Source organism: Chelonia mydas, chromosome 9 (assembly GCF_015237465.2).
Source record: "Chelonia mydas isolate rCheMyd1 chromosome 9, rCheMyd1.pri.v2, whole genome shotgun sequence".
Lineage (NCBI taxonomy): Eukaryota > Metazoa > Chordata > Testudines > Cheloniidae > Chelonia > Chelonia mydas.
Genome location: NC_057855.1, coordinates 50530562 through 50557471, shown reverse-complemented (window position 1 = coordinate 50557471; position 26910 = coordinate 50530562). Strand labels below are relative to the sequence as shown.

At 45.7% G+C, this 26910-nt stretch overlaps 1 long non-coding RNA gene across 2 annotated transcripts; it reads right to left on the bottom strand.

Annotated features, from left to right (window-relative positions):
• Positions 1–280: 280 nt before the first annotated feature.
• Positions 281–25867, bottom strand: LOC122461828. 2 transcript variants are annotated; one of them, XR_006284029.1, is made up of 4 exons: positions 25595–25867; positions 2991–3071; positions 2294–2440; positions 281–795 (listed from the first exon to the last, which is right to left on the bottom strand). It is a non-coding gene; the product is annotated as an uncharacterized LOC122461828 (long non-coding RNA). The 2 variants fall into 2 exon arrangements; XR_006284028.1 differs by lacking the exon at positions 2294–2440.
• Positions 25868–26910: the final 1043 nt, after the last annotated feature.

The following is a 26910-nucleotide window of genomic DNA, read 5'->3' as shown; positions in this document are numbered from 1 at the left end:
ATTAGAAAGGAATTACTACTTCTGACATGACGTACGGGGTAAACGTGCTGCATGCTAGCGAGTGAAATCGTTGCATTAGCAAGGCCTGTTTCAGTCAAATGACCGTTTTCGTATCCCTGAATAATATTTATTTACTCCACATTGTAGGTTCAAGGCTGTAATGAAAAACGAGCCAGCCTCACCACCAAGACTGCCCCATACATAAGACAATTAAGATAAAGTCCTGCATAAGTGGCCCTAATAAAAGGAATTTATCACAAGACATAGAGAGTGAGGTGTCTTTATTCATGAGGTGAATAACACTAAGAGTTGTCATTGCAGATTTTCAGGCCTAGAAATTATCATTCATTCTCCAAATTACTGACTGCACAAAAATTACTAAACGGTGCGTTATCAGTCCCACTCAGCACGAGAATGTCTTTGTTGTATGTTCGATTACAAATGGCTTTCCCCAAGATTATCATCAATAAATCACAGGTAAGCGCATCGCATGCCAGGGCAAGGGTTGGCTGAGAATGGTTCTTTTTGCTGACGTGAAAAGAAAGGCAATAGCACGCAATGGCGTGAAGCTGTGGCATTTCTCTAGCTTTTGATAACTCACTGCAGTGCGTTGTTATACACAAAGACAGCCATGGATTCACATGATCATTATATGAATTCACAGAGGTTGGAAATACATCCTGATAATTCCATGGAGTCTTGAGTATCTGGATGGCTTCCTTTGTTTCTCCATAATGTCTGGAAGAACCTGTTCTATTCCCTGGAACAGAAACAGCCGACATCAAAGGAGGAAGCCTACTAGAAAGAATAAAGAGAAAATAAAGGGTTACGTTAGTGAAACTTCAGTAGCTTTAAAGCAGGTTTGATCGAGTTCCAGCAGCACATGCCCACTATTCAGCTCTGTGCCTTTTGCACACCATGAGCAGGATCATAGTAACAGACACAAATGTAAGTGACTTCTAATGAAAGGACACAGCCAAAGTCTTTGTTTCTTTCCTTGCAGTGTGCGTGTGTGTGTGTTTGTTTGTTTGTCCAACATCTGAAATGCACAGCCTGAAAGGAGCCTCAATATTCTCTCTCTGTCTCAGAATCAGGAAACTAGGCCAAGTTTTTCAGAAATTGAGTTAGGCTGAGTCTATTGACTTCCACGGGAGCTGCTGGGTACTTGGCATCTTTGAAAATCAGGCCACCTCTCCGTGGACTAAGGAGAGAGTTGCCATATTTTCAGAATCAAAACCCAGGACATTTTTTGTGGTGCCATTGGCTCGGAGAGCGAAATACTCGTGCAAAAGACAAAAGGACTCTTTTTTTAAGGGTGTGTTGGAGTCTTTACTGCCAGCAAGCAGCGCCATAGGGTTATTTCTCAGAATGAAGAATTTTTTCCAGTTTCTTAGCGTCTGATGAGTTTATGATGAAATACCAACCCAGGGTCGTTAACATTCACTTTGAGCAAAAGAACAGCTTTGAACTTTCTCTTCACTCCAAACACTGTGCACCATTCAGGGCAATTATTCCATTGAGCTGTTTGCTCCCAGCGAACACAGAATAAATTCTCCTTGGCATAGCAATAAACCTTGAAGAAACATTCTATAATGATAAAAAAAAAAGCTGTTTGACGATGACGTGAAAAACCAGAACATTTTAGGTATCCCCAAAGAAATTAAGGGGACACCAAGACATCAACTTAAAAAAAGGACTGTCCCAGGAACATTGTATGTTCTTTAAATTAGGAACCCAAATTTCGGCACCCTGACACAGATCCTCAAAAACATTTAGGCACCTAAGTCCCATTGATTTCAATAGGAGTTAGACACTGAAATATCTTTGAGGATCTAGGCCCCTGTGACAGAGTGAACTGTCACATGGGGGAGGGGAAAACAGAATAAAAAAATCCCCCAAACAGCCGACTCCAATTAACCAATCCTCTCAGATTTTGCTGGGACTGGACAGGGTCAGGGCATTTATAAACTAGACCCAGCTCATCCCAGGAGGAGAAGAGAAGAGGTAGCACCTGAGAAGACTGAAGGAGTGCTAAGGGAAGGGCTTCAGAAAGGAACAAGAGGAGAGGCAATCATCTTGGCGGAAAAGGTACTAAATTTGGGCAAAATGGGACAGCAGCTGGCTCCTGCCTCCCCAGGAGACTGTGTACTTGCCCCCCAACTGATAGCTTGGGGACACCCATTTGTTGACAGTCTTGGCCCTAGTAATTGTAACTTCATGTCTGCAGCAAACCTTTCTGGGTACGTTGAAACAGCAGGTTGTATACACGGAAATCTATAGAATTTCTCCTTACCAGATGGAATCCTGAGGCTCCCCATTGCTTCAGGATATCTATTAGTTGCCTTTCTAAAAGATCTGCTTTAACTCCACGAGAAGTTATGGGCTTGATGCAGGAATTACTAAGTGAGGATCTCTGGCCTGTGCAATGCAGGAGGTCAGCCTAGAAGATCAGAATGGTTCTGTTCTTAAAACCTACAAAAATCTGTGAAACTTCCTCCATGCCCATACACACACCCTTGAATTTGCTGATGTGAATTGAGCTTCCATCATAAGTCTGGCTAGAACATATTTCATGTATGAGAAGAGACCACTAACGTCACCACAGGGATAGGGAGAAGAAGAGGGCGGTGGGGAACTGAATTAGGAAGCCAGTCTACAAGTTTTCCCAGTAAAGCAAAAAGGCTCTGGTAGGAAAGATAGTTTTTCTGGACTGGGAACTGGTCTTGGTTCCCTTCCTAGGCCTCCACTGTGACTTGGGGCAAGTGACTTCATCTATTCTGTGTCTCAGTTCACTGCCTCATGGGGGGATAAGATCTGTGAGGTGCTCCTACGCTGTGATGATGGGGGCCCTATACTCTCCTAGGCAGAAAGGGGTGTGCAGCTATAAATACAGGCCAGGATTCTCAAAAGGAGCTAGTGATTTTGGGTGCCCAATTTTTCAGAGGGGGCAGGTGCAGGACAGTAAATAGGACAATTGTGATGAATTAAACCTGTTCTAGGTGTGCAACCTCTGAAAGATTTCCCTTGCTTTCCCGTGCACCTGCCCTCACCGTCTTGTCTGGCTTCGGTACCTAGGAAAAAGAGAGACTGTAATAAACCTCCCAGCTGTTCAGTCGCTGGGCTGGATGTGTGCCTGTGTGGCGGGGGCCGGGGGAAGGGAGAGGAGCATGTGGCCAAGTGAAAGGGACAGAGCAGAGAGATTAAGATCTCTATCAGAGCTTGTGGCTCCAGCGATTACAGTGTATTAGGGCTCTGTCCGTGTTGACAAACACTGCCCCAATTAGGAATTAGTTCAGCATGGCATCTGATAGTGCCGCTGTGGCTGACCTGCTAAATGGACTGGCCCCTCCTTTCTCCCGCTTCATTTTATGGGGCAGTGGACAAAAAGCAAAGGCAAATGCCCCTCTGCACACACCCCCTCCCTAGCTGCTCAGATGATGCATCCTCACTGACAGCCCTGTGACTGACATGTGAACGTTAACACTAATTATTCTTCTCTGTAAGGTCTTGCTCCTCCTGAATCCAATGCCAACAATCTCATTGGTGAGGTACCAGCCCAGGTTCTTTCCTTCTCTTTCAGTAAGCGTGCTGGACGACAGAAGTACTCTTTCCAAGAGTGTATGTGAAGCCCCCAGAGAAATTCACTTCCCCTGGTGATTCTCCCATTCGGTGCTGGCTTTCCATTATTCTAAGAGTGTGTGAAATTCAACTGGGCAAGAGGCACTGGTTTCATTGCAAAAAGCCAGAAGGCAATTTTAAAAATGCATCATTAATGCAGGAGTAACCATTGCCGTAAAAAGCTGTTATAACGCACAGAATAACCAGTGGGTATTGTTAGCCTAATACTTGTAAAATACATAGTAAAGGACATTTTGTTATTTAAGGTAGCACCTATGAGGTGCTGCACACTGCAGTCATTCAAAAGAGAGATCTATGTAACTCAGGTACTCTTCTGGCCCCCCTTTACCACACTATCTGATCACCTCACAATCTGTAACATTTTTCAGAGTAACAGCCGTGTTAGTCTGTATTCGCAAAAAGAAAAGGAGTACTTGTGGCACCTTAGAGACTAACCAATTTATTTGAGCATAAGCTTTCGTGAGCTGTAACATGTTTACCTCACCACACTCCTGCCAGGAAATGAAGTGCTATCATCCCCATTGTACAGATGAGGAACTGGGGCCCAGACAAACTAAGCTACTGTGAACACCCCTCTCACTGAACACCTAGGTTCACACCCTAACCACTGCTAGAGCAACCCTCCCCTCACCCTGAAACACTCAGAGTGTACGAGCCAAGACCCACAGAGGAGAACAACAAATAGGTCTCAAAACTGGCTTGATTTCTTGGGGGCAGTACAACAGAAGGGAGTCTTCAAGAGGGACTTAAGGCCCCTGTCCTGTGCACATTTATGGAGGAGATCAGGGAGTCTGGCTATAATGGGATATAGTGGATTGAGAGCTTTGAACCATGCTTCTAACTGTAGTTGGATATTTCATTAAAAGATCTAGAATGTGAGCTCTTCAGGCAGGGACTGTTTACTACTCTGTATTTGTCCAGTGCCTAGCACAAGGAGGGTCCATTCTTGGTTGGCCCCTAGGCATGGCCATAATAAACGTAATTAATAATATATTTCAAAATGTAGCTGCGGGGCATAATGGGTAATTGGTAGTTCACGGAAGATGATACTGAATAGGTGGCTAAGATAGGTTGCCCCAGCTATGTTGGTCAGGGGAGTGAAAAATCCACACCCTGGACAACGTAAAGTCCACCTAACCCCGGTGAAAAATTCTTCCATCGACCTTACCGCCTCTCAGCAAGGTGGATTAACTACGGCCATGTGTACACTACAAAATTATGTCAACTTAATTTATGTCAGCATACAGCTGCTATAGTAATTACATCACTTGTACGTGCCTACAGTTTGGTCCTTGTGTCAGCAGTGCACATCCTCACCAGGAGCACTTGTATCGATTATACTGTCAGTGTGGGGCATTGTGGGACAGGTCCTGAAAGCCAGTAACAATCAACATAGGAAATGCAGTGTCTGCACTGACAATGTGTCCATCTAACGACATCGATCTTGACTCTACACCGCTCATGGAGGAGGAGTTAAGTTGGCATAGTGGGACAGTTACGTCGGCGGGAGAGAAACTTAAGTGTAGACACCTCCATAGTTAGGTCAACATAAGCTGCCTTGTGTCAACCTAACTATATGGTAGACTATATGGTATAACACTGTAGACTATATATACATAGACATATAGTCTACAGTGATGGGAGAGCCCTTTCCATCCCAGTAGTGAGTGTCTACGCTGAAGCGGTGCAGCTGCAGAGGTATAAGTGTAGGCAGAGGCTTAGGGGGCTCCATTAGTCCACTTAGCTCATACACTGTTGCAAACTTGTAGGTAACACGAGCTGTTAGTACCTCAGCAGGCTGGCAATGGAGCCCATGGCTGGTGAACAACTTTCATGTGAAAACTGGAATTTACAGATTTTTTATTTCCTTTTGGCTTGTAATTTAGCAGAAAGAAACCTCTCCTGCATGACTAACTAACCGCCAGCTAGAGCCAGGAATGAAGGGCCTGGGATCTTCACTACACTGGGGATTTCAGCCATCAGCAACCAGTGCCAGTGTAGACAGGCAAGGCTGCTGTTTACACCACTAGAGCTCAGACCGGCTTGAAACCAGTGTAAGCTACTTGATAGTTTATTCTGACCACAGCACTGTTTCACACTACTGCTGCTACCCCAGCTGCTGGGCACCAGTTCTAGACAAGGCCTTAGACTTTCATTCCAATCCCTCTTTTCATCTCTCCGTCCTCCCCTCCCCAGGAGGGTGCAGGTTTCTTTGCATGCATTTATCACTTAAGCATGTGCATTTCCATTAGCGTGTGAAGAACCAGGGGGAGGTACCCCATGAGGTGCACCTTTCTGCAGCGGTGGAAATTGATAAGGTTCATAAGCATACAAAAGGCTGAATGGAGAGGCAGCGGGGTGAAAGGGGTCGTAAACTCAGATGGATTTTTTCATTGCAGGGGAAAATAACACCACGGTCTCCAGTGATAACATAGCCTTTCTTCCCAACTCAGACCAAAATATGATTTTTCATTTGTGCAGTGGAGGAGAAGAAAATTATACAGAATTTCATTCTGTGGAATAATAAGGCTTCGTGCCGAATAAAGCTCCCATAAGCCAGTGTAATTACTGAAGGGCAGGAAATCCACTTTCCAGTTATATCTAATCATAATGCCATATTGTGGGTTGTGAAAAGGACTTGGAGGGGCTAGGTGTTACTGGAATGTTAGTAGGCCCTGGCAGACTTTCTTCTTGGCAGGACTTTTTCTTTGCTTAAAAAGGTGACTTGCCAAAGTCACTGAAACTGGATTCAAAAATATCAATTGAAGAGGAACCATTGGAGCCCGTGTTTTGAGCTTCAGATTCAACCTCAGCAGATATCGAACCATAATGTTATACATTATGCCCCAGGAACTCCCAAGGTGTACAACGGAATGTATGATCAGTGCGGGATATAAGATAGCCGATCAGTCCTGACAGTACTTGTACTTAAAGCAGTGGCATGGCTGTGGTATAGGATAAATGATTGATTTACCATTATCCCAATGCCTGGGTTACTCTCACCACTGGGTACAGGAGTTTTCTTTGGACCAGCTAATCATGAATCCTTCCCTGCATCACAGCTGAGAAGCTGCTGTGGCTTTTAGGCCAGATCTCTGATAAGACTCAGCACCCACTAGAAGTGCTCTGGATCTAGCGGAACCATCGTTCTCATTGAGAATATGTGGCCTCCTCCTTTAGGGGCCTAAAGGAGAGAACTTGAATGCTAAGCGCTTTAGAAAATATGGCCCTCAGGGCATAAACAAAACAGCTTAATGATAATTAAAAACATGGGGCCTGATTGTTCTTCCAGATCTGCATGTGGTGGGTCTGCCATGCCTGTGCAGAAGTGGGTCAGGTGCCTTTATTATAGGTGGGGCTGGTGGCAAGCCTGTTATTAAGGTTGCTGGACACTTCCCATTGAAAGACCATGTTTTCAGTTGCTAATAACTTTGCCAACTTTTAATTGTTTGAGCTGAAATTTTCCAGGCCAGGTGTCTGCCTCAGGGCACCCAGATTTAGGTGCCAAAGTCCCTCTGTGGATCTCTGCCTAGGTGCTTCTGAAAATCCCACATAGAGCTCAGCTGCATTGTTAGGTGGCTTCACACCTCTGAATATCTCTCCCAAAGTTCCCTCCTTGCTTAGTTCTTACTCAGGAAAAATATATATTGAACTCAGTGGGAATTTTGCCTGAGTGCAAACTGACTGACTGGTTCAATAAATCTACTGCTAATGCTACACATACGGGGAGGAGGTGTTAGTTTGTTGACACAGTATGTTATTGTGACCAAAGCTCTGATCACAGGGGCTTCATGGTAGCCCCAGTCTTCACCACTATGCAGTGGCCTGTAGATCTCTCACCATCATCACATGCCCTGTTGACAAACCCTAACAAATGCAACCCCACGTGCCCTGCCTTGTTTTCCACAGATTCCAAGGCCAGAAGGAACCACTAGTGTGGCCTCCTGTATAACACAGGCCAAAGAACTTTCTCTCTCCTTACTCTGCTGATACTAGGTGGCCATTCATCCAGTTTTAAGCTGAACAGTCCTGTTTTTCTATGGTGTCCCCCCGATTCAGCACTGAGGTGAAACTGGACATGATTTTGTCCAGTTTCACACACAAAGGGCTCCATTTTGAAGAGCTTGCCACTCTCCCCCGCCAGCATGACCTCACACAGGCTGTCACTCCAGCAGGGACAGGGCAATGCGCTCTTCAAAATGGCACCCTGTGTGCTGTGAACGGGGTGAGCCCAGAGGTACCAGAATGTCCAGCTGCTAACCAGAAAAACCTCCCAAAAGACAACAATAAACATGACCAGTAACTACTGAACAGAGAAACTTCCTGTATGTATCCATTGCTGCAGTGCCATTTATCCCAAGGCCCTCATGCTAAGTCCAAGCAGGCAGCTTTGAAGAGCTGTATTCAGATAGCAATAGGGCTCCAAATGGAACGGCAACTTTGGAGCCCTTACGGGTATCCTACGCTGCAAAAAAAGACCTGTGGCAGTGAGTCTCAGAGCCTGTGTCAACTGAGTCAGGCTGGCGGGGCTTGTGCTATGGGGCTAAAAATAGTCTACACTGCTGTTTTTAGCCTATAGTACAAGCCTGTGAGCCCAAGTCAGTTGATCCAGGCTCTGAGAAATGCTGCTGCTCTTTTTGTTTTTGCAGTGTAGACATACCCTAAGAGGCATGACAACCTGGGGGCAAAGACAGAGATCATGTAGGTCCAGTCCTTTGCTTTCCCCACCTGGCATCACAGGTGTGGCCTAGCAGGCTGGGTTCTGGCAGAGAAGGTGGCCACAGGGGTCATGGGTAGCTCTGAGCCAAGTGGAGCAGCTGGTGTGTGGAGCTGACAGGGCCCAAAGGAGAGGGTTGCGTGTGCAAGTGGCGATCGAATAGGGCTGCTGGGTCTGAGAGGCTGGGGAGGCCGAGTCTGGGAGGGAGCATCCCAGCTGAGAGCTAGCCAGAAGATAAACAGTCCATCAGCTGCAGGAGAAAGGCAAGAAGCAGAGGGGCCCCAGGGGCTGCTCTAAATTACAGCAACTTCCCACAGTCATGTATGAGTGGTCAACCTAAGTTAATGGGAGCAAAATGGACTCCAGCCACCCCCTCTCCTTCCTCTGGACTTCTCTCTTCCACCCGCAGTATGCATCCTACAGCGTGGGGCAGCAAGAGGGGATGGGGCAGAGCGGTTCCACCAACCATATGCCCCCAGGGAAGCCCCTTCCTCTCTCTGACCCATGCCCCTAACACAGGAGCTGTTGCAGGTTGTAGCTGCATTAGATGCTTTTGAATGCATCACATGCTGGATTGGATGAGATCTCGCGGTCCCGTCCAGCCCTACATTTCTGTGATTCTGTGGCCAGTACTAGGTAGGGGGAGGGGTGTGTGCAATGGCTTTAAGTTTAATTTTTAACAACAACACAAGTGACCAGACCCTAAGTGGGTGTAAAGCAGAGCAGCTCCATTGGCTGTAATGGGGACTGTCTATGTTGCTTCAGTGGAGCTTGTAGTGAAGCGAAGCCTCGCCGGTTCAGCGCCTCCTGCTGGTCGTCTTGGGAATTAGCTCAATTCCAGCTCAGAGTGCCCTCTGCTGGCCAGTGCTCACCTGCCGCTGGCCCTGTGTCCCTCCCGGACTCAAGTGACCCTTTACCTCGGGGTACTGCCCCAGCAATAATCCACAGTCTGGGTTTCCCCTAGTAGGGGAGCCCCCAACCCTCTCACCCACCTTGCCTCAGTGGCTACTGCCAGTTGTCATCTAGCCCCCGCTCACTGGGGGCAAACTGCAGTCTGTCATGGCCACTCATCATTGGCAAGGAGTTTGGACCAACTGCCTCTGCCGAACCCCAGGCTGCATCTCTGCAACCCCAGTACCTGTGTAGGCCTTCACCAAGGCCTGCAGCCTGGGGGTTTACCAGGCTGGAGCTCTCCAGCTCCCTTGCTCTATTCAGCACTACTCCAGTTTCAGGTACTGTATTTTCCCCAGAAGCTGCCTAGGCCCTCACCCTCTCCAGGGCTAGAGTGAGACTCCTCCAGCTCCTGGCCCCCAGCCCTCTTATCAGGGCCAGCTGAATCCTAACTGAGCTGGCCACACCTGTGGTCAGCTACTCACTCAAGTGCTTTCACTCCTTTTCCCAGCTGAAGCCCTCTCCAGGGCTGCTCTTACTATTGGCTCCCCGGGGCAGCCCTCTCCCAGGGCTGTTTAACCTGTTTAGGGCCAGAGCAGGGTGACCACCCTGCTACAGAGCTACACCAGCTGGGGATCTGTCCCATTGACTCAGATGGAGCTGTGGCCAATTGACACCAGCTGGGGATCTGGCCCTCTGTGTTAAAATCTTGTGTTGTATTAACTGGTGCATGAGGGAAAGTTGCCATTCCCAAGGCCAGTTCTTTAACCCTGGCTCTATGATGTCAAGTATTAACAGGGCTATTAAACACACCCTGGGCTTACTCACCAGCCTTCTGTGTTGTTGAATTAATTTGTCTGAACTAGACACAGACAAACACAGACAGGAGAGATGAGAAAGGGGAGAAGAGGAAGAAAGCTCCTCAGATGGTTCACTGGGGAATAAGCAGCTGAGGCTGCTGTCAGTGTAGGCAGGAGGAACAGATCTTTCCCAAGAAGAGTAGAGCCCCGTGATCTGCCAGAGGTCAAGCTGGGGCAAAGTCCAGTGGGTGGTAGAGGAAGTTTCCCCTTTCTCCTGGGGTGGAGCCCCCTCGTGCACACACTCTGCATGTCAAGAGTCATGCTGGGGAACCCTGATGGATTAGGGGTTGAGAAGGGAGGGGAACTGGCCTCTCCACCCACCAGAACCCTGGGTCACTGGAGAACTGGCAGGAAATCCCATCCCTATGGCCTGCTGCCAGCTCTCCTCCCACTGTGGGAGGGGAAGGCCATTTAGGGAGAGACACAATGCCCTGGGGCACATGCTGCTGCTCGGATGCAGCCAGCCCAAAGGGCGCGTGAGCTGAGGAGAGGCCCAAGTGCATGGTCTCTATGAGTCTGCCCTGCACATATGAATCAGCTGCTGCCCAAAGGGGAGGAGATGCCTAAATCTGGGACCAAGGGACTGCGGTTGGAAGGGTCATCAAGACAGTTTGGTGGAGCTCCTTCCAGCATCTTTCACTGGTAGGTGCGTGAGCTAGTTTTTGCTATTGGTGTTATGGTGGGTGATTGACAGACTTGTAACCGATATCTGAATGCATTGTATGGACTGGAATTGGGTGGTTACTGATTGTGTTCTGAGCTGTCGAGATGGCCGGTTTGTTTTGCCGACACATTACCACCAAGTTAGGCACGTACAGGAGCGAGGGGGATAGAGCATGTATCTTGTGTCGGATTCTGCGATGGAAACTCGTATTTGGACAATTCCCCCTGCCAAACTTGTAAGAGTTGTGCAGCGAGGGATGATGTTTCCATCCTACTTGTACAAAATGTATGCTATGGGGTTATCCCAAATTTCTCACCACTCAAGTAATTTCCTTCCCACAAGAAGCATGGTGTGAAATCTTCAGGCTGGGATTTAGAAAGCCACTTAAAGGATTTGGATGCCCAATTCCCATTAAACATTAAAATAACAACTGAGGCCATATCCCAAAAAGATACAGCAGTGATCAAATGGGGAATGCTCCTGTGCAGATTGTCAGCTGCTCTTCCTCCTACCTGCTCACTTTAAAACTTTTTTTTTCTTTTTTTCCAACCAGTGGTGGCAGTAGTGTGAGCATGAAATATCCATTGTACACCCCACCCCTCTCAGCCCTGTGAGTCCTGAAGTAGATCTCCTTTTATAGAGAACATTCCCTTCTGTTTTTCTTTCACACACGTACATATTTACAATTAATTAAATGAGAAGTGTCTGGGAAATCTGGATCTTTTCTTCACAAGCTCTTCTGTGGAGGGAGATCTTCCATTCCCATGACTCATGCTTCTGCATCACCCAGAGATTTCCATTTGCCTTTGTTAAATCCGCTGCCTGCCTTTGGTTAGCCTCTAACCTCTATCCATTTTAAACTGAAGTGCAACTGTTTTGGACTAAGCAGTTAGCTGAGGGGATTCGGCCCTCCCAATCAGCACAACTAAAGCATGAAATGAGGACACAGAATGAGAGCGAGCGGGAGAGAGAACACTGTTACTCTCCCTCCCCCCCTAAAAAAATAAAAAGCTTCTGCATTATTGTGTGTTCAGTTAGGACCACAAATGCTCTATATATACACATACATACATACATACATACACACACACACACACATCTCCACAACTCCCTCCACCCCACTTTCCCTCCTCCTCCACCCATACAGGCAAAGTTCTTGAATCAGCAGATTCTGAGCTCAGGAGCAGTAAAGAGCTATGGAGGGACGGACTCTGATAGCATTACAGCCCTACATGGAGCCATTTTCTGTGGCGAATCGGTGAGTTCTACCTGGTTATCTCCTGCCTTGCACATCACTTCCAAATGACATGCTCTCCGCCTAGGCAAAAATGAGAGGTTTTTTCAGAGCTGGGATTTCAATAATATGTGACGAAAGGATGAGATTACTTTCTGAGGTGGGAGAAGGCAAGAGAGGGAGATGAAGAGGAAGTTCTCAGTCCTTTATGGCACATCCTAGGCGAGATTTCTTTGGCTCTCTTACAGAGTCCTTCTTGGGACTCAAGGGATCCAGTGAGAAAGTTTGATTATTTCTTTTGCTCTCCTTATATCCTTTCCTGCCCTCTCTCCAGTGATGCTGACTAGGGGCAAACAGCAACCCTTGGGGACACAGCGCTATGGACCAGCCAGAAGGCCATGCCTTCATTATCCGCATCTCAGCTGATCAACTTTTGCAAGCTGTGCAAGTACCAGCTGGTGCAGGTCCAGTTGCAATCTTGATTTCTTTCTTTGCTAACATTGGACTGTTGGCCCAATTGGGAAAAGATGTTCCACATCATAGTTCCTTCATACACATCTAGAGGTCCCAAAAGACCTCTCCATACTAGTGCTCTCAAAATCAGTTGCTCTGGCCTGGGAAATGCATATATACTTTCACATATGTACTTATTGGCCCAGATCCTCAGCTGGTATAAATCCACATAGTTCTAGTCAATTCAACTGTATGTGCTTTATAACTGGTGTGAGGCACCCAGAAACTGAGATGTTGGGCATTATTTATAGCTAAGGAAATAAATTCTCCCAAAGAAGAGACTGGTTGATTGCTCTGCTAGGAACTTAGACTCACGAAGTCAAAGAAAATGCAAGCTAGGCCCACTCCAAGTGCAGCTCTCTGAGATGAGCCATGCCAGAAAATCAGAACACTGGTTTGGCTTCCAGGAGATCATAGTACCATTACTTAGCAGTATTGGTGATAGATCCTAGTTTTAGGTTCATTTGCTCATTTTGGATTCTGGCTATAGTAATAAAGAGTATTTCCATATCTGAGCACCTCACCATCTTTAATGGATTTGTCCTCACAACACCTTTGGGAGGTAGGTCAGTGATACTGTCCCCATTTTGCAGATGGGGAAGTAAGGCAAATAGTGACTAAGTGACTTGCCCAAGGTCATATAGGAAATCTGTGGCAGAATAGAGACTTAAATCTAGGTCTCCCAAGTGCTAGGCTGGTGCTTTAACTACTAGACCGTGCTTTGTCTCAATAGTCTTCTAGGACTATTGGGAGAAGAAAAGGAAAAGGAAAAGCAAACCCTAGCTGCATATGACAAATATTTATACAGTAGGCAAATGCAGCTGGCAGTGCAAGTGGCTGGGTTGTCCATGGAGCCAGAGGTAGTTGGTATGGGCACCTTTCCTATTGTGTTGTCAGTAGTGGGCTTCTGTTGGGGATCTATTGCGGGACATGCCACTGTGAGCATCCCATCCCTACCTACCCCTGCACTCCAAGAGGTTGTCAATATCAGACTAATGAGGCATGTGACTTATGAGCACTAGGTTTGAGGGATGCTAACTTGTGGTAAAAGGCATTGTAATTTTGAGCCCATTTCTGCAGCCCTTACTCACATGGACTAGCACTTACACATGTAAGCATTCCCACTAAAGTCATTTGAGATCTTGATGCAGTAACTCAGTGTGAATAAAGGCAATGGCAGAATCAGTCCTGCTGTATTCTTGATGGCTATTGTTGTGGAGATGTACCTGTACCTGTACCCGCAGAGAGCAGCACTAGCTTCAGCGGGGCTCTGTGGGAGATCAGGGGTCTTCTCCACATATCATTTTGAAAGACTGGCGCCTTAGAGGTCAAAGTTACAAACAGAAGAGAACTCTGGAGTCCCACTGCTTTTTGTTTTTTAAATTTCAGTATTTTGCAAAATGTTGACGATTTTCACAAAATTTCACTATTTCCAGGGCACAATCTCTCATGCAGCATTTACATCAAATGAGGAAGACTTGCTAGTTGGGGCAGACTTTGTGAATTTTGCTAGCTTTTACTATGTCACAGAGCTTGCTGCTTCTGAGGGAAAACTTGCACGAAGGGACCAGGGACAAAAGTAGCCATGAACACTAATCCCACCAGATCATTCATTCTGATTCTTTGCACTTCTATAGAGTGAAAGTGTCACTTGCCCTTAAATCGCCATACAGGGCAGTGAAAGAGTGGGCACTGGAGGGAGAAGACTCGGGGGCGGGGGAGAGCTACTGTTTCACCCCTCCGTGCCCCACCAAGGAGTAAGCAGAGCTTTGGCTGACACAACTAGAGAGGAGTACGTAGCCCGATCTATAGATTATGTATTAATTATATTGATTACTTCAGAATTCCCAGTTGTCACTCTGAGGTTTGACAGGTTCTTGTCCCAAGATGAGGCCCAGTATTAAAATTACCATTCAGTTGGGAACCTTGATGTGCACAGTTGCAACACTCACACTTTAGGAACCCTTCTGTTTTTGTAATGGTTTATTAATACATTTAACCCAGCACGGTAGATAAAGATAATACAGAATGTCCATCTGCACATCCATACTTACACCATCCATCACAGAACAACATGAAAGGTTAGCCATTATCTTCCTCATCACCACCAGTGTCCATCATTCTCTCTCCTCCCAAGGGCTACGTCTCTCTCTCCCCCTGCCCACAGGCTGAGATACTACTTTTATAATATGTTTCACTGATGCCATGATGCCTAATGCATATCCAGTAGGGGTTTCTCCCCTCCTACTCATTTCATGTCCTCACCCTACTAATGTTGGGGTGCCCCTTCTCCTACAGGTTAGCATATTAATGATCTCAACTACATCAGTTTGTTGCCATGGCACTCTCGTGGTAAGACATCTGCTGATGTTCCCATCCTAAAATATCCCAAAGCTGGTGCTAGCTCATGTTCCTGTGGTTGGCTGGTGTCGTTATGGACAAAATTCCCCCTTAAACACTCTGTTCCCAGTTTCCTAAAACTTAGGGGTGACTGTTGGGCCATTTATCTGTGCCAAAGTTCATAGGCCTCAAGCCTTATGCTAATGGCTGAAGCTAATGTCTTACAGGATACAGCCCTGTAGGTTCCTGCATTACAGTTGAATATAATAAATGCTAAAGCTAGCTCTGTGGACTACAAGTAGTACTCTGTACCTGGCGAGGATTACCTCCCTCCACAAGCAAAGGGGGGACCAGGGAAAAGACTGTGCCCTTGGGATGCTTCTTGGGTGGTGTCCCTTACTCAGGGCAAGATGCAGTGCCTCAGTCTGTCACATAATGCTTTTCACCTGAGGCTCTAGGAAGACTCTTTGCCAGGTGGGCTGAGACAAACAGCTTTGCTGTCTGTGCTGTTTGTTCTCCTGTTTGTTTACCAGCCCTGGGTGGAGAAAGCGCGCAAGCAGATATACTGGGCCAGGAGGAGTGAGACCTAGAAATCTCCTGAGAGCAGGATGGGATCACCCATTTGTCACAGTGAGTCACCTGCTGTCTATGTCAGGGAACAATCTGACAAAGCGCATTGGATGAAATTTTGCTGGCTTCTGTCTTTAGATAAGGACGCTATCACTGACTCAACATATTTTATGTGTAACACACCAGCCGCAAAGAGTATTCAAGCATCAGGCTTGTTTAAATATCTTTGATGGTATCCGGAAAACCAGTTAACGTTTCTCAGCTCAACGTGGCACATTTTTATGTCCAATCTCCCTTCAGCGTAGGGCCATCACATCTCATTGTCAATACACAAACCTGCCTGCTAGCCATGTGCATAGGGAGCCAGCCCTTTTCTTTAGACATGGGAACATGTGGCTCATTCTTCATGCCAGCAGGGGCAAGGAGCGCTGCAATGAGCCACAGAAAGGGTGCGCCTGCTTGATGGCCCCCACAACTGGAACCATTTTTCGTGAGATTTTGTTAGTGTTATTTGAATTATGGGCACATCTAATGGCTCCCACTGACCTTGCAGCCCCATTGCGGTAGGTGCTGTACAAACACAAAGGGAGAGATAGCTCCTTCCCCAAAGAGCTTACAGTCCACATAGGCAAAACATAACAAAGGGGGGCTTATCCTCATTTCCCAGATGAGGGTTGGGGCACAGAGAGATGAAGTGACTCACTCAAGGTCACCCAGAGAGTCTGCACTAACCCAGAGCTCCTGAGTTTTTAGGGCCTAACTACAAACCCAACCTTTTTGCACCATCCCCCTTTCCTGACCTGATGTGCCTGGACATGTCAGACGGGCTGGGTACGCCTCCAGTCTGACATTTGAAGGTTCAAACAGCGTCGTTGGTGGGTTTATCACCCAAACCCCTGGGGCTCCCAGGAGAATTCTCCAGCTGAGTGGAAGCCAAAGAAAACAAGCTCTGGAGGTCTGACCGCACTACCAGTCTGTACTGCTTCACGGTCAGGCATTGCAGCTAACCATTACCAGAGACATTTGCACCCGCAACGGTTCCAAGGGATCACACTTCCTAGCCCCATTTTTAAACTGGTGCAGTTTTATCCAACTCCCCTTCCATCCTCCGCTGCTGAAATGGACACAGAAGCCCCTTTCCCAATTCCATATTCGACGGCATAGCCTCCACGCCCCTCGGAGGAAGCACATTCAACTATAACCGCACATGCACAGTAACCCAGCAATGGAGCCTGGTTTGTGATCTAAGATAATGCTGATTAAGGGGTCAGATTGAGCCTTCTTGGTCCATGGCTGTCCAGGCGGAGGAAGGCAGACAGGGCCTACAGTGGAATGTACCTTTAAGAGACTCGGGGGACATTACAGACTAGGTCTTTGTGGTCCTGTGCAGTATCAGAGCCAAATCGCTGCCCCTGCTTTCCCCAGAACTCCAGGGTTCCTCCCTGCATGCACCCCCTAGATTTCTCCAGGCTCCCCAAAGTAGGCAGAAAGAGTTGGGGAGGAAGCAGGACCCTGGCCATCAAAACTAGCCACATGCATGGTTTGGTGCTTCTAAGCCACCATGATCCCAGCAGTATTAGCAATTTCTCCCCCGCCCAGGGTGCAGTGCAGTGGGACACCTACAGTACATGGTGCTCCACACAGCATGGCGCAGATTTGACAGGATTCTCCCCCACCTATCCTGTAGCTCTGGGGGCGGGTGTGGTAGATGAGCTAAGGAAACTCACCACCACTTTTTTTTTTTTGGTTGATCAGGTTTATTTTTTAAAAAAGAAAAGGAGTACTTGTGGCACCTTAGAGACTAACCAATTTATTTGAGCATAAGCTTTCGTGAGCTACAGCTCACTTCATCGCTCACTTCATCGGATATCCGATGAAGTGAGCTGTAGCTCACGAAAGCTTATGCTCAAATAAATTGGTTAGTCTCTAAGGTGCCACTAGTACTCCTGTTCTTTTTGCAAATACAGACTAACATGGCTGCTACTCTGAAATCTGACTTTATATTTTTAGTCAATCCTGTGCAGGACCCCACTAACCACAAGGGGGCACTGTGAGGGCACAGAGGCAGTCCCATGACCATGTTCTTAATCTTTGCCCTGTTCTCAGAAGACGTTGTTTTGCCTCCGAGGGTCCAGAGATGGGCGTCCCCTCGTCCCGGTGAGCAGGTCCTTCAGGGGATGAGGCACTTCCTCTTCCCGTCCCAGTTTCCCCACCACCACTGACACACAGCTATGGCAGTGATGCCTGGGAGGTTGGAAAGAGACAAACAGGGGCTTGAGAACCACAGAATATTAAGTTAACAGATTCATAGACTTAAGGCCAGAAGGGACGACTGAGGTCATCTCCTGGGCCTCCTGTGTGGGACAGGCCAGAGAACTGCCCCAAAATAATTCCTAGAGCAGATCTTTTAGAAAAACATCCAACCTTGATTTAAAAATGGTCAGTGATGGAGAATCCGCCACGACACATGGTAAATTGTTCCAGTGGTTAATTACTCTCACTGTTAAAAATGTACACCTTATTTCCAGCCTGAATTTGTCTAGCTTCAACTTCCAGCCATTGGGTCATGTTAAACCTTTCTCTGCTAGACTGAAGAGCCCATTATTAAATATTTGTTCCCCATGTAGGTATTTATAGACTGTGATTACGTCACGCTTTAAACTTCTCTTTGTGAAGCTAAATAGATTGAGCTCCCTGACTCTATAACTTTAAGGCAGGTTTTCTAATCCTTTAATCATTCTCTTGGGTCTTCTCTGAACCCCTCTCCAATTTGTCAGTGTTCTTCTTGAATTGTGGGCATCAGAACCGGACACAGTATTCCAGCCGCGGTCACATTATTGCCAAATACAGAGGTAAAATAACTTCTCTACGCCTATCGAGATTCCCCTGTTTGTGCATCCCCAGTTTGTGCATTAGCCCTTTCAGTCACAGCATCACACAAGGAGCTCATGTTCAGCTGACTATCTGCCATGACCTCCAAATCTTTTTCAGAGTCACTGCTTCCCAGGAGAGAGTCCCCCATCCTAAAACTATGGCCTACGTTCTTTGTTCCTTTACATTTGGCATTATTAAAACACATATTGTTTGATTGCACCCAGCTTACCAAGCGATCCAGATGGCTCTGTATCAGCAACCTGTCCTCCTCATTATTTACCACTCCCCCAGTCATTGTGTTATCTGTAAACTTTATCAGAATGTATTCTGGAAAGACATATTAGTGCGTCCATTGTAGTGTAGATTGCAGGTATTTAACAGTAATACATATTTGATATCAAAAAGCCAGAACAGAAAATTGATAGTTGCACAAAATAAAAATTAGAATACTTTTATTTCCTGCAACATTTGTTTGTTACTGTGTATATGAAGTGACTAAGGTGTGTGGAGGGTTGGATTTTGTTTTTATAACATAATCTTTGAATTTCAAATCTGAATACTTGCTGTGATTTTCAGTTAGTGATAAACAATGGAATGTGAGGCTAATGAAATAAGAGCTTTTTTACTGAGAGCAGGGCTTTGGTTTGCTAGATGCTGTATATACACATCGGAAGAGACAGTCCTTGCTGCAAGGAGCTTACAGAACAAATACCTAAGATAGATGAAGAGTGGGGAGGAACAACAGAAATGGAAAGTGACTTGCCCAAGGTCTCACAGGAAGTCCTGCTAATGACCTGCTTTGTGGCCTTGGACAAGTCACCTAGCCTCTCTGTGCCTGCATTCCCCATTTGTACAGTGGGGATAACAGCACTGCCCTGCCTCGTAGAGGTGTAGGAGGATAAATACATTCCGATTGTAAGGTGCTCAGACACTATGGTGATGGGAACCATATAAGTTCTAAGATAGGTAGATGGTTTACTGAAGTAGGGCCAAAGAGAGGCTAGGAAGTCAGTTAAACTGTCTAGTCCTTGGGCCCAATTCTTCACTCACTCACCCCAGTTTTACCAAAGTGTGACTCCACTGAGCTCAACACAGTTACTCCTGGTTTACATCAGTGTCAGGGAGAAGAGAATGAGGTCCATACTTGTTTCCATGTTCCATTCTTATGGGTCAGGATCTGCTCTCAGGTATGTCTACACTGCAATCCAAGGTGTGACTGTAGCTCAGGTAGATCCATCCACACCAGCTTTACCTGCACTGGACAGTCCCATAGCTTTTCATGGGCAGCTGGGGGTGGAATGAATACTCCCCCACCCTTTGTCCCACTGTAAGAATCTAGAGCAATCACAGTCTTTGCACTTGGGGTCTGTGGCCTAAGGGAAAGCCTTCCCTGAGCTCTCCCTGGGGCACTGTGTCACACTGGCTCTTACTCGCAGTGTTGCTAACTCTCACAGTTCCATGATAGTTGGTGTTTTCTTAAAGCCCCAGCTCCCGGTGTCCTGTGTTTACATGAGAATCTCATCTTCTATTTTTTTAAACAAGTAAGTTTCTATGCTTCATGCTTATGGGGGCAAAAAAACCAAACCCTATGAGTGTGACCCAAGTGCACCCTAAAGATTCAAAATCCAGAAGAAAAAGAACCCAATATTTATTAACTATAAAAAAAATGTCATGGCTTTTTAAAGGCAATCTCTTTATTCTATTTTATTTTGAGGCCCAACTCATGCTTTTTGAACATTTGTGGCTGGGAGTTCTGTTCATAGGACAGCACTGCCTGCCTCCTACAACTTAGGCCATTGTGATCCAGAACTGTGTGTAGTGTCAATAGGTCTGGGTGCGTTGCAATGTTGTGATATTATAATGAATGGTGATAATAATTAACTGAATAATGAATTAATTAATGATGATGGGTAGGTACCAAGAGTCAGTATTTTTCTTTACTGCTAACCCCAGCTAGAAAAGGGGTGCAAGGCCTTTTATCTCTGTTTGGTGTGTTTGTTTGTTCCCTGCACACACACACACCCCAAATAGTGACTAACAATCATCATTCTTTTTCTTATTTTTTTTCATGCCATTTAAAATGTGTGCTTTTCCTAGGGCAGCCTGTGCTGTGCTGGGAAGGGAGGTGGGTGTATCTAGAGGGGTGGGGTTGGTAAAGGATCCTATTGTAAAGATCAGCAGTTCTCTGTGCTTTTATCCCAGGCAAAGATTACATTTGACTCCCAGGGGCCTTTGCTTCCTCAGATCCTTTTCAGACTGAGTTGCTGTGGCACTGCAGATAGTTTTGGGTGTCCTTTCATTTTTTTTTTTTTTTGACAGTATTAAATATATACCCCAGTGAGCCATAAATCAGTGGTTTATCAGAGAATAAATCATATCTGTAATAAGGGACCACTTCTCTCTAATTGGACAGTGCATTAAATTAAACAGATATACCCCCTCAAAGAATACAAAAATGTGTCAGCTAGCCTTCTTTAATGAATTTTAATTTTAAACCACCTTTTCTTTGGGAGAAAAGCTACTTCCCCCCCTCTGTCTAGTAAAATTATATTCTAATTGGAGGATTCGCTGAGTTTTATGGGTTATTGTATTCACACTACTTTATCTTTCTCTCCTACAGTCATGTCACCAGCCTCTTCTCTGGCTTTTGTATTGGTTTGTGTGGAGATGAGTCTGTTAGTGAATTAAGATTTGTGAGTGCATGTGCATGTGTTGTCTGAACATATTTGTGTATGCATGATTGAGAGTACATGCATGTACATTTGAATGTGGAACAGTGATTTCTTTGCCAGAAATGAGATGACCAATGCCATATCAACCAGTATTCTATTTTTATACTGCATCTATATATGCTATAGACATCCCATAGCTGTCCATACCGTATAACTCAGAGAAAGAGAAACCTACCTAGCCACCATAGAAAAGAAGCAGTGTTTGGATACTAAGCTAATATTTACATTAGAAATATCTGTGCTAGAAACGGAAGATAGGTAGAATTATGCAACTGTAGCCCAAATATATATTGAAGAGTCTTGCAAATAAAACATGCCAGGTCACTTTGCAGGTATTCACAAACCCTTTGATTCATTTATTTGTGGATAATTGTTTGGGAGAGACTTTATTTTCAAGAATGTTTGCAAAAAGCAAGAACATCACTAGTATATGTTGTTGGGAGAATATTTTCACTGAAAAGTGCTTTCCCGGTCTTTTTGGAAAGCCCGCTTTATTATTCATACAACAGTTTTGTTGAGCAGTGACAAACGTTAGTGGATAATTCACAAACAGAGAAGGGACTCCTCTTTTTTCCCAAAGTTTGGGTCATCCAGTCAGGGAACCAAAACAATAGTAGGTACTTGGGTGACAAATCACATGGCACAAATCATGAACAGCAAATATCCACTAAGGGGAAGGACAGCTTTGTGATTGGGGCACTAGAATGGGACGGCAAGTCACTTAGGGCCTGATTTTCAGAACTGTTAAGCAACCCCAGTTCCCACTGATAAACCTGCATCTACCTAAGCTGCTACAGTGCCTCATGGGAGTTGTACTTCTGGTGCCTCATGCCTATTCTCTCCTGTGGACCAGATTCCTGGCCAGGCTACATCTCCCACAATGCACCATGACCATAGGCGTCAACTCCATGGGTGCTCCAGGGCTGGAGCACCCATGGGGAAAAATTAGTGGGTGCTCTGCATCCACTAGCAGCCAAGCTCCCCTCACTCACCCCTCCCCGCCCCACCTCCTCCTCCTCCCCCTCCCTGAGCACGCCGCATCCCTGCTCCTCTGCCTACCTCCCAGCACTTCCCACCCAGCTGCTGCCAAACAGCTGTTCGGCAGCATTAGCATGCTCCAGGGGGGCGGGGGGAAGTGGGAACGTGGCACGCATAGGGAAGGAGGCAGGGAAGAGGCGGGGCCGGGGCGGGGATTTAGGGAAGGGGTTGGAATAGGGGCGGGGCCTCATGGAAGGGGTGGAGTGGGGGTGGGGTCAGGGGCAGAGGGGCGGTCGAGCACCCAGAGAAAGAGGAGAAGTTGGCGCCTATGACCATGACCAAGGGGTTCCCATGATGCGCTATAATGGTTGAGATAGAGAGGAGACAATTCATTATGGGAGATGTAATCTGGTCAAGAACCTGACCCACAAAATGGAATGGGGGTATGAACCATGCAAATTACAGCTCCTGTGAGGTATGGTGGCAGCGCAGACATACGCAGATTCATGTCAATCTGAAATAAAACATTTACATTTGCTAGTGGCAAAATCTACAGATTTTGGCAAAAATGATAGAATCATGGAACTGGAAGGGACCTTGAGAGGTCATCTAGTCCAGTCCCCTGCACTCGTGGCAGGACTGATTATCTAGATCATCCCTGACAGGTGTTTGTCTAATCTGCTCTTAAAAATCTCCAATGATGGAAATTCCAGAACTTCCCTATGCAATTTATTCCAGTGATTGACCACCCTGACAATTAGAAATTTTTTCCTAATGTCCAACCTAAACCTCCCTTGCTGCAATTTAAGCCCATTGCTTCTTGTCCTATCCTCAGAGGTTAAGAAAAAACAATTTTTCTTCCTCCTCCTTGTCGCAACCTTTTATGTATATGAAAACTGTTATCATGTCCCCCCTCAGTCTTCTCTTTTCCAAACTAAACAAACCCAATTTTTTCCATCTTCTCTCATAGGTCATGTTTTCTAGACCTTTAATCATTTTTGTTGCTCTTCTCTGGTCTCTCTCCAGTTTGTCCACATCCTTCCTGAAATGTGGTGCCCAGGTCTGGACACAATACTCCAGTTGAGGCCTAATCAGCACAGAGTAGAGCAGAAGAATTACTTCTTGTGTCTTGCTTACAACACTCCTGCTAATACATCCCAGAATGATGTTTGCTTTTTTGGCAACAGTGTTACACTGTTGACTCATATTTAGCTTGAGGTCCACTATGACCCCCAGATCCCTTTCTGCAGTACTCCTTCCTAGGCAGTCATTCCCCATTTTGTATGCGTGCAACTGATTGTTCCTTCCTAAGTGGAGTACTTTGCATTTGTCCTAATTGAATTTCATCGTATTTACTTCGGACCATTTCTCCAGTTTGTCCAGATCATTTTGAATTTTAATCCTATCCTCCAGAGCACTTGCAACCCCTCCCAGCTTGGTATCGTTCACAAACTTTATAAGTGTACTCTGTATGCTATTATCTAAATCAACATTTTCCCATAGAGAATTTTGTGGAAACCATATTTTTGATCAAAAAACACTTGGATGGAAAATTCCCAACAAGCTCTAACAAATATGTACAACCCCTAGCACACTGGTGCTCTGTCTTTGTGGAGTCCTCTAAGTGTTACCCTCCTATAAAATAATATCCATTTCATGAAGAATCTGTAGCTAAATCTTGTTGTCAAACAATGTGGAATAATGACCACTTTTGTAAGTATTATGATCGGATTGTTAACAACTGATGAAAAGAAAACACAAACACATTGTTGGTACCGAGCTCTAAAGAATTACAATTCATCTGATAAACTGTGCCTAAAACATTGGAGAGTCTATTATTATATTCAGAAATATCTAATCTTTTGTGAATCCTAAGTTATTTGTGTCAATAACACCCTCTAGCAAGGAGTTCCACTGGTTAATGAACCCTAATAATAATAATAATAATGTTGATCTCTAGCGTCCATTATCTATTAGATCATGCAGTCCATTTCCATGCCAATGTGGGGCTGTTTTAATTGAGTATAGTGTTAAAAGCCACAAACAATACTGCTCTCAGACTTCCCTTTGGAAGGAGCAGCTATTCCACAGACTTGTACATAGCACTGGGCCACATCATGCCATCCTGCAAGGACAAAGGGAGTGCAGGCTCACTCCAGCTGCAACTAGCTTCTGACAAATCTTTTAAACTCAGCCACTCTGAATGTTCCTGGCCTTAAAGATGCAGTACTCAATATCAGCACAGGCCTTAAAGGTCCCTTCACCTCTCTTGTTAAGTTTCAGATGATAAATTTAGTCTTTATGGGAGGTCTGCAATTCAGTTTTGGCCGAAGAAGCTTGTCAAGAAGAGCAGTTGTCAGTTGCTCCTCCTAAAGAGAGTCTACCAGAACAGGATATTTTTCTGTCTTGTGTTATTACAGATGGACCCTGTCAGCCAGCATTGCACCCAGCATGTGACCAGTCCAGCTTGCTCAGGAGCTTATAAGCAAAGAGAAAATTGCTGCCCCCTCCCTCCATCCCTCAAAAGTCATGGTAAAGATACTTGCAGAATTTGATAGGACTGACTGAAACTGCAGTTAACACATTTCTGTCTGAGCCACCCCAGAACCTTGCTCCAGAAGTCACACAGCCCAATTTCTCTTTCAGTGTCTTGGTATAGGCTTGGCGACCACAACTAAATTCAAGCCAGACTTTTCATTCCATATTTACATACCAAGGCAGGGCCATCACGTGGCCCCCTCCCCAAATACTAAGAACAGAAGATGAGCTTGGCAGCATGTCTGCAAAGCTAAAACGTCTGGGCTCTCAGATACCAAGGACCCACACACTGTTTAGGAGTTCATTCAGTAAATCAATACCAGCATCTAGAACTCTGTCCTGATGCCAAGAGGCAACCAGTGCAATTCACAGACTACTTGTGTTTTGGCATGTGGTCTGAAGCCCTAGAGAGTAAGGAGCTTACTATTGACACCTGTTGGTGAATAGAGAGAAGAGCGGCCCAGAGCTGCTTAAGAAGGCCACTGGGGGAGGGAGCTTTCTGCCACCATCTGTTGGTGAATGGACCAGGCTCCGTTTGCATTTCTGTGATATGGCAGCTTGGGGCATTTTGGTTACATGACAGCTAAGTTTTGAGTCTGGGGCAATAACATGCTATTGTCCCTGTTTGGGAATGAAAGGACAAGAGAACTACACTGAATGTGTCTGGGACGAAGTGTCACCCGCATCTGACCACAGTGAAGCACAGTAGGGTCAGGGATTTGCAATAGGATAGTGAGTCCTTATCTTTTGCTGGGAATCTCTCCTTTAACAAGTATTCTCTCTGGAGGTTCCTACTGGTCACTGATCACTACCTGAAGATCTAGCACAGAGGCAGGTTCAAGACAGATATGTTGTCAAGAAGGGCGTATGAGCTGAGATAACACCAAAGCGATAGACAGCGGTAGCACTGAAGTGGTTTGGACTGAAGCCGCAGCCAGTTACCTGATGGACTCTAGTGTGGGCCTCTCTACCCAGCAATGAAAGCTGAACTGCTTTCTGCTGGGTCAGGTGGTAAAGTCACTGAGTAGCCCAGGCAGCACTTACCTTAGGGACTAGAGACTGACCTGCCAGGATCCTTGAACTCCAACCCAGGACAACAAGTCAGTGGGAAGATGTGGTGGTAGGAAAGTAGCTAGAACACATCAGCTACTCACAGCTGCATGAGGAGGACTGCGGTTAGACATTGATTGATTAATTCCTGGCTTTCCCAAGTTTATTCTGTTCTCCCTCCACTCCCATGAGTTCTGTTTGTTTAAACCCCTGGCCTTAGTGCTTAAGGGTGGGGAAATATTGCCTATCAAGGGTACCTAGTTATAGTTTCCAAGATTTCTGGGTGGAGTCTTGAGCTGATGTTGCTTAAGTTTTCAGTAGGAACCTCTAGATAATTGAACCCAGCCCTGTTCGCAGCTGACAACACTTGGCAAAAAGGTTACAGATGCTCTCAATGTGAAACTGCACTTATCATGCAGGCAGCCACTTTCTGCATTTTCTGGAGCTTTCAAGACATATCCTCACGTAGAATATATTAGAATATTCAAAAAAGGATGGATAACTGTAAGTCCTCATCCAACAGAAGGTCTCATCCACTTTGGCAAACACAACTGGAAAGTGTTCTTTCTTACAGCTGCTTTCTAGGAATTCAGTAGTAGCCCAGGATCAAGCAAGACTCCTACTTGCCAGGCACCAATGGTAACTGAACGTGCTCAGTCAGGCTTACAGAGATAAGCCCTGCTTTGCCCCAGCTTGCTACCATAATTTCCATCCTGCATGCAGTGCATCCCAGCCAGCCTACATTCAAACCACATGGTGTTACAGACACTGTGTCACCCACCAGCCTGCTCCATGATGGGATAGTTTTGGTTATGCAGCCAAAATTGCACTGGCCTTGTTTTGCAACCATATCATATTGTAAACTCCATTCTCCCTCACTGGGTGTCTTCCAGCATTATAGCTTCCAACATTTCTGTCTCCCATTAAGTGTATGGAGATTTGGATTATTTTCTTCCAGCTGTACTGTATTAGCTGATATTTTCTCAAGTTGAATGTCACTTTATTATTTTATATAATCCCCAAGGTCTTTTTGTCTGATTTCTCTGACCTGATTGTACTCACCTTGATGACTATAAGCGACTGATTTGCTCTACATGGGGATGGTGTGTGTTGTGGGAAAGTGTGGATACATATGTGTAAGATGGTGACATACATAGTGACATGTCATTACTCTGTATTTCTTGGTCATCATGTGTTTTGAGTTGGGCATTATTTGTCTTTAGCAACCTGAACTATTTTTACCAAATTTCTTTGAATTTTTTGAATTTCCTTGGTGAGATTTTTTTGGTTTGTTGGTGGGTGATTTGTTT